Below are 15676 nucleotides of genomic sequence, written 5' to 3' on the forward strand. Positions count from 1 at the left end.
GAATATAGCTCATCTCTGGGGCCATGGGGCCTCCTAAGGAGCACCTTTGGCCCTCTAAGGGCCTCTAGGCCCTGGGCCTGCCTCCCCAAGGGCTCACGAAGCCAGAGGCCAAAGTGCTACCTTCCCTTCACTTACCACCCAAGTCCTCATGCCCTCTGAGGTCTGGGAGAGGAGGGACTCAAGGAAGGGGGATTCCATGTACATGTTATACATATTTATCACTCGTTTCACGTAGCCTCAGACCTTTTGTACATTTTTACAGGGGTGCCCCTTTCAACAGTATCCTTCCTGGTTAATTAACTCCTCAGACTGGTTAAAAAAAAATCTTTATGAAGCTGATTTCCTCTGATGATCCTATCTAGGTACATTTTCTCTAGAATCCCATAGGCAGCAAGTTGCTGGCACTTTTTGTCCTCACAAGAGTAGCTAGAATCCGAGAATACTGCTGTCCTGCTGATGCTAAGATGGTACAGTGCAAACCATGTTTTATGGCCTCTAGTCTTTCACTTTTGTGGACTATTGTCTTGTAAGAGAACTCATTGTACCTTTGTGCAGCTTCAATGAATTTTCTTCTATAATCAAGAACACACACATAGCATACCTTATAATGTATCAGTAATTGTTCATTGATTGATTCATTCTGAAGCAATGATGCACAATTTATGTAAGCCTCCATCTGGACTGGAACATCATCCTCCAGACATAGCCTAGCAAGCTTCAAGTAAGTCTCTCATTTATAATCTACATTGTATTGCTTTTGTCCTGTTTCCAAAGGAATTCCCACCAACACTTGGGCGGCATTTCTCCAATCTTCTTCTTTCTTATATATGGATGCAAGATGCTGCCTTATGGAAGCAAACTGCTCCTCAAATGAAGTGACTCTAGGCTGGATCTTTTCCAAGGTGAAGCGATAGATTTGTTTGGCTGTGCCATCAGGCAGGTTAGGGAGATGTGTGCAAAAATCAGTCAACAACGGCCATGAGATCATGAGACTAACATCCTCATTTATCATTGCTTCCACAAAAGCTTTCGCTGAGTGGCTTTTTCCCAGATCTGACGATAGTCGCCAGCCAGATCCTTATGAGAACCGCTTATAAAGATCTTTTTTATGATCCTTTTCTCAGTGACCTGGCCAGCATTTGGGATTGCCTCTATTTTAGATAAAAGCCATTTCAACTGGGGTGGGATGATATCTTGTTATGGTTTTGATTTGCATTTCTATAATGATAATGTTGTTGTGCATCTTTTCATACACCTTTTAGCCATTTGTGTGTCTTCTTTTGAGAAATGTCTATTCAGGTATTTTGCCTATTTTAAAATCAGATTATTGTATTTTTTCCCATTGAGTTTTTTGAGCTCTTTATATATTCTGGTTATTAATCAAAAAGATGAAGAGTTTGCAATTTTTTTCCAATATGTGGGTTATCACTGTACTGTGTGGATTGTTTCCTTTGCCATGCCGAGGCTTTTTAACTTGATGTGATCCCATTTGTTCAGTTTGGCTTCAGTTACCTCTTCTAATGGGGTATTACTCAAGAAACTGTTGTCCACTTCAATGTCCTGAAGAATTTCCCTAATGTTTTCATTTAGTTAGTTTTAGGTCTGAGACTAAAGTCTTTAAAATTCATTTTGATTTTATTTTTGCATATGGTGAAAGACAGTGGTCTAGCATCATCTTTTGCATATGGATATCCAGATTTCCCAGCACCATTTATTGAAGAAACTGTCCCTTTCCCAATGTATGTTCTTAGCACCATTGTCAAAAATAAGTTTTATATATATATATATATACACACACACACACACACATACATATATGTCACTGAGTTTTCTATTCTGTTCCATTGGTCTATGTGTCTGTTTTTAGGCCAGTATCATGCTGTTTTGGTTACTTTAGCTCTATAGTATAATTTGAAGTCAGCTAACATAATTCATTAATTTCTTTTCTTCCTTTTTGCTTAGGATATGTTTGACTATTTCTGAGTCTTTTATGGTTCCACATAAAGTTTAATGTTTTTTTCTATTTCTGTGAATAATATAATGGGTATTTTGATAAGGATTGCATTGAATGTGCAGACTGCTTTCAGTGGTATGGACATTTTAACAATGCATATTCCTCCAATCCATGAACATGAAATATCTTCCTATTTTTTATGTTCTCCTCAATATCCTTCATTAATATTTTAAAGCTTTTCTCACAGAGATCTTTCACTTTATTAGTTAACTTAAATCCTAGGTATTTTATTTTGTTTTTAGTATTGTATATGAGATTATTGTCTTGATTTTCTTTTCAGATTCTTCTCTGTTGGCATATAGAAATGCTGCTGATTTTTGGTGCTGATTTTATATTCTAAAACTTTACAAAATTTATCATTTGTAATAATTTTTTTCATAGTCTTTAGGTTTTTCCAAAAATAAAATTATGCAACCTGCAAACAAGTATAGTTTAACAACCTCCTTTCCGATTGGATGACCTTTATTTCTTTCTCTAGTGTAATTGCTCTAGCTAGGACTTCCAGTATTATGTTGAGCAACAGCAGTGAAAGTGGACATCCTTGTTGTGTTGCTTATCTTAGAAGGAAGGCTTTCAGTTTTTTGTTGTTTAATACGATACTAGCTGAGTCAGCCACATATGGCTTTATTGTGTAGAGGTATGTTCTTTCTACCCACAATTTTTTGAAGGTTTTATACATGAATGAATGTTGAATTTTACAAATGCTTTTTCAGCATCAATTGAAATGATTGTATGGTTTTTGTCCTTCATACTGTTCATATAATTTATCTCATTGATTAATTTGAATTTGTTGAATTATTCTTGCATTCCAGGGATAAATCCCACTTGGTCATAGTAAATGATATTTCTAATGTGTTGCTGAATTCTGTTTGCTAGAACTTTGTTTAGAATTTCTGTGTCAAGGTTCATCTGAGATATCAATCTGCAGTTTTTTGTTGTTTTGTTTTGTTTTTATGTGTCTCAGTCTAGTTTTGATATCAGGATAATACTGGCAGTGATATGGTTTGGGTGCGTCTCTACCCAAATCTCATCTTGAATTGTAACTTCCAGAATTCTCATGTGTTGTGGGTGGAACCCAGTGGTAAGTGATTGAATTATGGGGGTGGATCTTGCCTGCATTGTTCTCCTGATAGTGAATGAGTCTCAGGAGATCTGATGGTTTTAAAAATGGGAGTTTTCCTGCACAAACTCTCTCTTTGACTGCTGCCATCCACATAAAATGTGACTTGCTCCTCCTTGCCTTCTACCATAATGTGAGGCCTCCCCAGCCATGTAGACTTGTAAGTCCACTAAACCTCTTTCTTTTGTAAATTTCCCAGTCTTGGGTATGTCTTTATCAGCAGCATGAAAATGGACTAATATAATAAATTGATGCAAATACACTGGGGCGCTGTGGAAAAGATAACTGAAAATGTGGAAGCAACTTTAGAACTGTGTAACAGGCAGAGGTTGAAACACTTTGGAGGGCTCAGAAGAAGACAGAAAATTGTGGGAAAATTTGGAACTCCCTAGGTACTTCTCGAATGGCTTTGACCAAAATGCTGATAATTATGTGGAAAATGAGATCCAGGATGAGGTGGTCTCAGATGAAGATGAGGAACTTGTTGGGAAATGAAGTAAAGGTGACTACTGTTACGTTTTAGCAAAGAGACTGGGAGCATTTTTCCCCTGCCCTAGAGGTTTGTGAAATGTTGAACTTGAGAGAGATGATTTAGGGTATTTGGCAAAAGAAATTTCTAAGCCACAAATTCAAGATGTGACTTGGGGGTGCTGTTAAAGCATTCCATTTTATAAGGGAAGCAGAGCATAAAAGTTCAGAAAACTTGTAGCCTGACAATGTGATAGAAAACAAAATTCCATTTTCTGAGGAGAACTTCAAGCCAGCTGCACAAATTTGCATAAGTAACGATTAGCCAAATGTTACCCCTAAGACAATGAAAAATGTCTGCAGGGTGTGTCAGAGGTCTTCATGGAAGTCCCTCCAATCACAGACCCAGAGGCCTAGGAGAAAAAAGTGGTTTTGTGGGTTAGGTCCAGGGTCCCCATGCTGTATGTAGCCTACGGACTTGGTTCCTTGCTTCCCAGCTGCTCTAGCCATGACTGAATGAGGCCAACATAGAGCTTGGGAGGTGGCTTCAGAGGTTGCAAGCCTCAAGCCTTGACAGCTTCCATGTGATGTTAAGCCTGTGAGTACACAGAAGTCAGCAGTTGAGTTTTGGAAACCACCACTTAGATTTCAGAGGATGTATGGAGACAGCTGGATGTCCAGGCATAAGTTTGCTGCAGCACCACAGTAAGGTAGATTCACTGATAGCTTACACTGTGCACCTGGAGAACCCACAGACACTCAATGCCAACCCATGAAAGCAGCCAGGAAGGGGGCTGTATTCTGCAAAGCCACAGAGGCAGAGATGCCCAAGGGCATGGAAACTCACCTCTTACATCAACATTACCCAGATGTTAGACATGGAATCAAAGGAGATCATTTGGAGCTTTAAGATTTGACTACATCACTGGATTTTAGACTTGCATGGGCCTGTAGCCCCTTTGTTTTTAATTTCTCCCATTCAGAATGGCTATATTTACCCAGTGCCTGTACCCCCATTGAATCTAGGAAATAACTAGCTTGCTTTTGATTTTACAAACTCATAGGCAGAAGGGACTTGTTTGTTTGAGATAAGACATTGGACTGTGGAAATTTGAATTAATGCTAAAATAAGTTAAGACTTTTGGGGACTGTTAGGAAAGCATGATTTGTTTTGAAATATGAGGACATAAGATTTGGTCCAGGACTTAAGCCTGGACATCCATGTGTCTCCATACAGTGTCTGAAATCTAGGTCGTGGTATCCAAAACTCAACTGTTGACTTCTGCACACTTGCAGGTTCAACACATGGAAGCTGCCAAGGCTTGCACCCTCTGAAGCCACGGCCCAAGCTCTATGTTGGTCTCTTTCAGTCATGGCTAGAGGGGGTGCGGTGGAATGATATGGTTTGGTTGTGTTTCCATCCAAATCTCATCTTGAATTGTAACTCCCACAATTCCCATGCATTGTGGGAAGAACCTGGTCAAAGGTGATTGAATTACGGGGGCAGGTCTTTCCTGCACTGTTCTCATGATAGTGAATGAGTCTCAGGAGATCTGATGGTTTTAAAAATGGGAGTTTGAAACTCCCTCTTTGCCTGCTGCTATCCACATTAGATGTGACTTGCTCTTCTGTGATGACTGCGAAGCCTCCCCAGCCACGCGGAACTGTAAAGTCCATTAACCCTCTTTTTTTCTTTTTCTTTTTGTAAGTTGGCCAGTCTTGGGTATGTCTTTATCTGCAGCATGAAAACAGACTAATACAGACAACATAGAATGAGTTTGGATGTATTCCCTCCTCTTCTATTTTTCAGAAAGTTTGAATAGAATTGGTATTAATTCTTCCTTACATGTTTGTTAAAATTCATCAGTGAAGCTATTGGTACTGGGGGGTTTTTTGTTGTTGGGAGACTATTATAGTTTCAAACATTTTACTTATTCTTTTCTGTTCAGGTTTTAGATTTCCACGTAGTGGGCCGGGCTCGGTGGCTCACGCCTGTAATCCCAGCACTTTGGGAGGCCGAGGCGGGTGCATCACGAGGTCATGAGGTTGAGACCATCCTGGTCAACATGGTGAAACCCTGTCTCCACTAAAAATACAAAAAATTAGCTGGGCATAGTGGTGCGTGCCTGTAATCCCAGCTACTCAGGAAGCTGAGGCAGGAGAATTGCCTGAACCCAGGAGATGGAGGTTGCGGTGAGCTGAGATTGCGCCATTGCACTCCAGCCTGGGTAACAGGAGCAAAACTCCGTCTCAAAAAAAAAAAAAAGAAGATTTCCACGTAGTTCAATCTTGGTAGGTTGTATGTGTCTAGGAATGTATCTATTTCTTCTAAGTTTTTCAGTGTATTGACATATAGTTGCTAATAGCTTTTAATGATCCTTTGAATTTCTGCAATTTCAGTTGTCATGTCCTCTTTTTCTTCTTTGATTTTATTTCAGCTTTCTTTTTTTCATAGTCTGCTAAACCTTTGTTGATTTTGCTTATATTTTCATAAAACCAGCTTTTCATTTTGTTGATCTTTTATATTACTTTCTTCATTTCAGTTTCATTTATTTCTGATCTAATTTCAAAAAATTTTTTCCTACTAATTTTAGGTTTGGTTTGCTCTTGTCTTCTAGTTCTTTAAGATATATCCATAGGTTGTATATTTGAAGTTTTTTTCTTTTCTATGTAGGCACTTATAGCTATAAGTTTTTCACTTAATAGTGCTTTTGCTGTATACCACCGATTTTGGTACATTATTACCATTATCATTTGTTTCAGTATTTTTTTTTTAATTTCCTACTTAAGTTTTTTTAATCCAAGGCACATTCAAGAGTGTATTGTTTACATGTGTTTGTATAGTTTTGAAAGTTCCTGTTGTTATTAATTTGGGGTTTTATTTCATTGTGGTTACATAAGATACTTGATATGATTTCAATATATTTGAATTTTTAAAGACCTGTTTTGTGGCCTATATGGTCTATTCTTGATAGCAATTCTTGTGTTGAGAAAAATATTGTGTACTCTGAAGCTATTGGATGAAATGTTTTGCAAATATCTGTTAGGTCCATTTGGTCTATAGTGCAGATTAACTTCACTGTTTCTTCATTGATTTCCTCTCTAGATGTTCTGTCCAATGCTAAAAATTGTGTGTCGAAGTATCCAGCTATTGTTGTTTTGGGTTATTTCTCCTTCTTCAGCTCTAATAATATTTGCTTTAAACATTTGTTTGCTCTAGTGTTGAGTGCATATATATGTTAATAATTGTTATAACCTCTTGCTAAAGTGATTGCTTTATCATTATATAATAACATTTCTGTCTCTTTTTATACTTTCCATGTTCGTATCTATTTTGTCTAAGTATAGCTAATTCTGCTCTCTTTTTTGTTTCCATTTGCATGGAATATATATTTTTTGATTCTTTTATTTTCAGTTTAAGTGAGTCTTTATAGGTGAAGTATGTTTCTTATAGGCAATAGATCATTGGGTCTTGCTTTTAAAATCCATTCAGCAACTGTATATCTTTCAATTGGAGAGTTTTCATCCATTTATAATCAACATTATAAGTATAATTGATAAGTAAGGACTTACTCCTGTCATTCCATTTTTTTTTTCTGGTTGTTTTGTGATGTTCTATTCCTTTTTGTTTGTTTGTTTTTTGTTTTTCTTTTAGTGAAGATGATTTTCTCTGGTGGTATGTTTTAATTTGTTGCTTTTTTATTTTTTTGATATCTGTTTTATATTTTTTGATTTGATGTTACCGTGAGGCTTATGAGTAATATCTTAAAACCCATAATTTTAAACTTATGGCAGCTTAACACTGATGACATCCACAGACAATGTAGCAAACAGGCAAAGAGAATACTAATAAAAATGCTGCACTTTGACTTTATCCTTCCACATTTTACCTTTTGCGGTTTCTATTTTTATCTTATTGTAATGTTTGTGTCTTGAAAAGTCAGTTTAGCTTTTATTTTGATCATTCATCTTTTAGTTTTTCTCCTCAAGATATTAGTAGTTTACACACCACAATTACAAGTTATAGTGTTCTGTCCTTTTCTCTAGACTTACTATTACCATTGAGTTTTGTACCTTTAGATAATTGCTCATTTCCTCATTAACATCCTTTTATTTCAGATGGAAGAACTCCTATTTGCAATTCTTGTAGTACAGGTCTGGTGTTGATAAAATGCCTCAACTTTTGTTTGTATTGGAAAGTCTTTATTTTTTCTTAATGTTTCAAGGAAATTTTTACTGGATATACTAAACAACGTAACCTTTAATTACTAGTATGCACTACTTTATATTTAATTTTAATGTACTTTTATTATATTTTAATATTAAGTTATTCCTACATAAATTAGAAAATAGAGGAATATGAAGGTATATTTGAGAAGATCATCAATAAGCCATTCACTTTATATGCTATTTTATAGAAGGTCATTTTGCACACAAATTTTTATTTTTTATGAATTTTTAAATAACTGAGAGCAAACACTCTTTAGTTAAAAAAGGCAAATAAAATAAGATTTATAATATATGAACACATACAGTGGTACAGAGAGTAACAATTATGTGATTTATATTTTTAATAATAAGTCCAGTATTCTTAAATTGAGATTTTGCTAAAGATAAATTTAGATACTTTAAGTTGAATAGTTATTGGCATTATCTATGCTATGAATCTATCAGCTCATTGCCACCATCTATGTGCCAAGTACTAATTACCCAAAAGTTTTAGTCACAATTGATATTTGTTTGTGAGGAAAATATATTAGTAATTTTTTTGCTATAATTCTTATTAGACATTTTAAAACAAGATTGAATATTTGCATCAGATAAAAATATAAAGGTATATTTTGTTCCTAAAGGTGTCGGAGTTGTGGATAAACCAAATAGGCGTTGATCTGAATTACTTTTTACAGAATAATAAGCCATTATATTACATTATAAATTGTAGCATGAAGGAAAATGAGAGGACATTTAGGATCAGTGTTTCTTACTTTTCCTCCATTGGTGCCAATGTATATTCAACTTGCTAAACTGATGAACAATGTTTGTTTTGCTTAAATGACTAGCTGGTGAAAATATGGACGCTCTAGAATTACTCTTTAAATCACATACTCAATAACTATACAGATTATAAAAGTGAAAGGCCAGGCGCGGTGGGTCGTGACTGTAATGCTAGCACTTTGGGAGGCTGAGGGGGGTGGATCATGAAGTCAGGAGTTTGCAACCAGCCTGGCCACACTGGTGAAATCCCATCTTTATTAAAAGTACAAAAAATTAGCTGGGCATCGGGGCACACACCTGCAATCCCAGCTACTCAGGAGGCTGAGGCAGGAGACTTGCTTGAATCTGGGAGGCAGAGCTTTCAGTGAGCCAAGATGGTGCCACTGCACTCCAGTAACAGAGAGATACTTCCTCTAAAAAAAAAAAAAAAAAAAAAAGTGAAGAATAAATACTGATACTGGAAACATAAGTACATAATCAAATTGTATTTTTCCGCCCAAACTAAAAACTTTGCTTTTTTTGCATGATGATTTTGTACAAATGAATATTCATATTCTCTCTCATTTACGCTTCTGGGAATAATCTTGAGTCTTGAATAGAGAATATATTGTAGAAAAGATGGAAAATATTATATAGCATCTTTAGAAGTTCCAAAATGGATGCTTAACTTCACGATGAAGAAAACAATATCTGGCCCATTGAGCGTATCTTTTTGTCCACCATAGTAAAATTAGTGACCACTTCTACTTTTGATTGCTGAATGGATATGTGAACTGAGAAGGCCAGATATTACTGCAGAGAGAAAAGCTAACAGTAGGGGATACTGAGATTTTGTGGAGGTTATTTTTTCAATTTTAGTCTTTGTTTACTGAAGAAAAAGATATTTCAATATTTTGAGTATGACTTCTGTGCCTCATTTGGTTCAGCTTTGTTACCAGGAAACAAAGAGAATGACTCAGAATGGTACTTGGCTCAAGGATAATGTCTTTCTGCTGTCTATATTCTTCTGGCATAAAATCTCTCCATGATTCACAGGAGACCAAATAATTCTGGAGTGAGAAATCCCAAGCATTACATAAAAATACTTTCAAATAGACGATGAGAGAAAACATTGAAAGGGATAGATTTCCTCAACTAGATTAAGTTCCATGTCTATATTATATTTTAAGAGTTTTCTATAAAAAATTCTGCTGTTCATTATATTGTACTATTTATTGTTATCATCCCGGAATAATCATAAATGAATAAGCATTATATGATGACAAAAAGGGAAGGGAAAAATAGAAAATATCTCATTACTTATTTTACTGTGTATAGACGTGTGATACTGTCTGGGGATTCTAGGGAGAATTTTTGTTATTTATCTAATGCACGATTTATTCAGTTGACACCTTGACAGCTATGAAATGTGTAGTATGTGTTAGTATGTTGTATATGTGTGCACAACAGCTACGGTCTAGGCCAGACACAAAGATGTTTGAAGTAGTTATTTTCTTATCAGTGTATTCATAAATTAAAAGATAAACTTGGGGCAAAGATAGCATAGTTTCAGAAATTGACATTACAGAACAATTGGGTTGCTATTGAAATGTTTTCTTTGTTGTTGGTTGGGTAAGAAAGCTACTGTGTTATTGATTATTTATCATTGATATTTTTCCAAATCAAGTATTTATCCTTGAGCAGTAAAATCATATGTGGAGATTTGTACAAAAAAAGAAAGTACCTATATGTGTGTGTGTGTGCGTGTGTGTGTGTCCACATATTTGCTGATAGGCATACTCAGGTATCTTTGTCACTTTGCCTTAAACTATATAGTCAATAGTCTTAATGACTTAAAATACAATTCCTGCTCAATGTAAGGAGTCCCAATGAGCCTACAGTAGTGTGTTGATTTTTTTTTTCTTCTGTCTTTATGGAAAAAAAAGTGGTTGAAATTTGTGGGATACTCCCTGATAGCCCAAGATAATAGGGAGTATTATAAAACGTAAAGAATTTTCAAACTAGATTATCTCGTATTACAATAATACAGGATAATTTTAGGCTAGTACTTGCTATGATATTATATATATTCTGGAGACATTATCTAGGTCTGTACAATCTAATATTTTATATTGTCTCCAATTGAAGAGCTTGTACACAGCTATAATGTTCTTTGAATGGAAGAAGATATCTGAATTTTGGAGGATAACTGGTAGTGTTTGAACACAGGGATTAACAATCAGTCTCTGAAGCATAATGGAAATACTAGTTTAAACATTAGTTCAAAATTTCACTAGTTAAAAATTAGGTAAATAATATCAATCACATGGGACTGTTGCGATACTTATATATTCTTGGCCAAAGTAGGTGCTCTATAATTGGTTGAAATCTTTGCTGTTGCTTAAGATCCATTTCATAATTTTGTAGCAGTCTGTCAGCCTATCAACATTTTGTCATTCGTGTATCATCTATCTTTGTCTTTCATAATTTCATAATTATACAATGATCTTAAATATTCTTGCCTTTAGTTGTGAATTTTTTAGTAAATTATATTTTGTCATTTAATAACACCTCTTATAGAAACTCATGTTTCTGTGAATTATTTTTATTGAGTGAGTTTCAATCTTCATAACATGCCTGCAGTACATGTTAAATTGATAGGAAAATACTGTCACAATAATTTAATATTCATTGTCTCCACTTGTTTATTCTAAATATCTGAGGAAAAATAATCAGAAAACTGTATAAATACATAAACACATACACAGAGAGAGTGAGAGAGAGAGAGAGAGAAAGGAGAGACAGAGAGAGGAAAAGAATAAGTCCCTGAACAACGCCATTTTGTTCAACATAGTTTCATTACAACATTAATTCGGAATGAAAACAACAACAACAACCAATTCCCATCTGTGCCACTGTCTGTGTGGAGCTTGCATGTTCTCCCCATCTCTGCATAGGTTTTTCTCTGGATGCACCAGTCTTCTCCACATCTCAAAGATGTGTACATTAGGTGAATTGATGTGTCTACATTGTTTCCATGTGGGGGTGTGTGTGAGTGCCTTGGATGAGATGCAGCCTGTCATGCCTAATGTCCTGTCTTGCTTTATGTCCTGAGCTTCCAGCATAGGCTTCATGTGACTCTGAACTGGAATTATTGGATAAATTATTATCTTACTTATTTTTATTAATGTTTTACATATATGTATAGCTCACATGTATTTCAGTGTTGAAAATGAGAAGAATTTTGGTCTTTATTTCAAAGTTTGGTGGTGTTTTTGTGAAAAGAAATATGTGATAGGAATTTAACTCTCATTGATGTCAATTAGCCTATCATAAAATTGATTTCATCATACATTGTTTCACTTAAAGTGACAGTTTCCAAAAACCTATTGATGACGTTAAATGAAGACTTATGTGTATGTGTATGTATATGTATATGTGTATGTGTATGTGTATGTGTGTGTGTGTATGTGTATACATACACACATTCCAGTATTTGTCATTGAAAAGCTTGACAGTAATCACTAGGCAAATAGGATGATGCATTAGTTTTCTGTTGCTGCCGCAACAAATTACCACAAACTTAGCAGCTTACAACACCCATTTATTATCCCACAGTCTAGTACATCAAAAGTCGAGGGACATCATTGCTCAGTTGGTACTTTGTTTGTCACAATGCCAGAATCAAGGTGTCAGCAGCCTGTGCTTCTTTCTGGAAGATCTGGGCATGAATTCACTTCCAGTCTCATTAGAGGTGTTTGCATGATTCAGTCCCATTGTGTGTATAGGACTAGAGTGCCCTTTGGTTACTGGCTACTGGTTGGAGTCATTCTCTAGCTTTAAGAGGCCACCTGCATTTCAAGGTTTATGATATTCTTTCAGTTTTAATAACAGCAATGATTAGTCAACTCTTCCTCATGCATTAAAAATCTATCATGTCCTCTTCCATCTCATCTCTTTTGTGCCTTCCTCCTCTGCTGCATCTCTCTAACTGTTCTTTCTTTTTTGCTTTTAAGTGCTCCTGTGATTACATTGAGCACACCTATAATTCAGAACAATTTCTCTAAATTTAAGGTCAGGTGATTGGTAAATAAAATTACATCTGCAAAGGCCCTTCACAACGCAGCCTAGATTCGTGTTGATTAAATAACCAGGGGATGAGAAACTTGAAAGTAGCAAAGGTATCTTAGGAAGTCTGCCTGTCATAAATAGAAAATCTTTTAATTTTGTTATTTGTATTAATCTATCAATAAAAAGGCAGTAACCCATTCCCAATTGTGAATACAAAGGAAACTGAAAGGTTGCCTATGCCAGTTGTCATAAGATTTATGGAAGCAAATTTAATAAATACTGATGACTACAAACAGACATGTTTTGAATTTTTAGTTATAGGATGTGGTATTAATTAACTAGTTGAATTTATTCATATATCAAGCTTCATTTACTTCCTTAAAGTGATGGAGTAATTTGCAATATACTTCATGTTTTCATTTAATATTTAACAAATATAATTTTCCCTATTCTGATTATATTCCCCTAAGAAAATACCATGATTTGGGAGATTAATCTTATAAAATATAGTTACTTTTTAATCTTATTCTAGCGACCTTAAGATTTACTTAGTACTATCAACTTAATATGAAATCCATCCTCTAGCTCATTTTTATCAAAATAAATCTAGATCCCTGAAAAATTAATTGACTTTTCCAAGCTTATACAATGTGTTAGTGAAGAGAGGGAGACGATGTTTCTACCTGCTTCTCTTTATTTCATCTGTTAGTCTACATTACCTTGTTTTAGAGATTTAAGTTCTTATATCCATTTATTGACTGTGCTCCCAAATACTACATAGGCCTTTATAATAGAGAAAGTAATTTACAAAATTTGCATTTTATTTTGACCATTCAGTTTGCAAGTTAATGTAAACTAACAACAACAATTTTTAAAAAACCATGTTTTCTACTTGTTTTTGTTATCTTTTTGCTTAGAAGAAGCTGTGATGTCTAAAAGGTTAAAGGTTTCACAGAGCTTCATTGACATTAGGACATTTACATAGCAAAAAGCTATTAAAAACATCCATTTTACAGTATAAGCACAGAGAAATTAAAACATGATTAATTTTTTTGTGAAAGACTCATTGGCTTTGGAAATAAATAAAATGTTCTAGAAAACATTTTTTAGTCATTTGAAGAATAATTTAATATATTAATAAAGTAAAAAATGCTGGAGGATTTGTATTTTGCCTGCCAAATATTTTTAAATAACTCAGTAATCACCACCGTTAACAGGAATAGCAATTACTTACTTTTTATCTAATTTGCATATGATACTTTTTGGTCCTAACAATAAGAGATATTTACAAAGTTGATCCTGCAAATTACAACACTAAGATTATAAAGGTATAAATATGGAACATATACATAAAATTATTAATTTTTAACTGTTGAACTAGCTTTAGGACAAAGGAGTGTTAAGTATAACAATTCAGAGAAACTGGTTGTAACTCACAATTTGTTTAGAAAGGTGTCTCTCAAAAGTGTGCACCCCAGGCCTGGGAGCTTGTTAGAAAGGTAAGTTATGAGGCCCTTTCCTAGACCTACTGAATCAGAACTTCTGGATAGGGGAACAGTTATCTGTGCTTTTCTAAGCTGTGTAGGACATTCTGAGAGAGCTAAAATTTAAAGGAACCACTCATCTGAGGGAAAGCAGAAGATAAAATAACTTTTTAAAGCCTTAAATGCATCAAAAAGAACTTCTTAAAACATAGCGAACTTTACTTTTTGAACTGAGACTATTTAAATGTTACTTTGTATGGTGGGCTATTTTGGAGAGAGATTAAGAACAGATAAAGAAAAAAAATTTAGATTATCTTTTAAGTTCTAAAAAAATGCAGATTATTTGTGCAAAAGAGAGACAACATTTTGAGTACTCTACTTGAGAATGAAGAGTTTACTCTTAGCAGATAATGTTGAATGAAAAGCAGAAACTCGGTAAGAGAATGATGATGAGATAGCAAGCAATATAAGTAGTGGATTCCGCCTTAATCTGCAGGAGTTTATTACACACATAACCTTCAAGTTTTTTTATGCCAAGATAATTAAGAAGAAATAATTATACATTTATATAGGCTTATTTCATTATACAGAATAAAGGCAGTGAATCTATTTCTCCTCAAGCTCTTAAAGCTTTTTTATATAAAAATATGTTTATCAGGTATGGTGGCTTACGTCTGTAATTCCAAGATTTTGGGAGGCTGAGGTGTGCGGATAAACTGAGGTCAGGAATTCGAGACTAGCCTGGCCAAGATGGTGATACCCTGTCTCTACTAAAAATACAAAATTAGCCGGGCATGGTGGCACAAGCCTGTAATCCCAGCTACTAGAAAGGCTATACGGCATGAGAATCACTTGAACACAGGAGGTGGAGATTGCAATGAGCTGAGGTCGCTCCATTGCACTCTGGCCTGGGCTTAAAGAGTAAAACTCCATCTCGGGAAAAAAAAAAAAAAGTCCCTGCCTGATTTCCTCAGAGGAGTGACAACCATTTATATAATAATTGACAAATAGTATTTCATTTAAAACAGTCTAGGTTATTATATCTCATTAGGTAAATAATTTTAGTTTATTATAAATAGCATTTATTAAATGTTTTACATAATTATTTCCATTTCAATCTTATTTTTTTCATGTTTTTTATTACTGTTAAAATTATAAATGTACTTAAATCCTGGGCTATATATGAGACACAAGTGAAATGTTTAACTCACTATAATAATGTGAAAAGTTATGGAAATTTTTGGCCAGGCATGATGGCTCATGCCTGAAATCCCAACACTTTGGAGGTTGAGAAGGGAGGATTGCTTAAGCCCAAAAATTTGGGACCATCCTGGGCAGTGCAGGAAGACTCCATCACAACAAAAATAATTATTATTATAGAAATTTTTATATAGAATCAGTGAATATCAGAATACTCAGAATTATAAACTGGACATCAAAAAAGCAAATATTTTGTTTGAGTTATCAGTTGTGGAGATATTATGTCAGTTTTGTGTCAACAATTTGGTTTATCTCAAATGTAGCATATACAGGTTAACTGTTTAT

General features: G+C 34.7%; 1 pseudogene; it reads right to left on the reverse strand.

The window, feature by feature from the left end:
* Nucleotides 1-296: 296 nt before the first annotated feature.
* The window catches only part of LOC105730510 (COP9 signalosome complex subunit 4-like), a 40705-nt pseudogene continuing 25325 nt past the window's right edge, over nt 297-15676 (reverse strand).

The sequence above is a fragment of the Aotus nancymaae genome, unplaced genomic scaffold (assembly GCF_030222135.1).
Source record: "Aotus nancymaae isolate 86718 unplaced genomic scaffold, 86718_ANA_hifiasm-v0.15.2.pri h1tg000040l, whole genome shotgun sequence".
In the NCBI taxonomy this organism is placed as follows: domain Eukaryota; kingdom Metazoa; phylum Chordata; class Mammalia; order Primates; family Aotidae; genus Aotus; species Aotus nancymaae.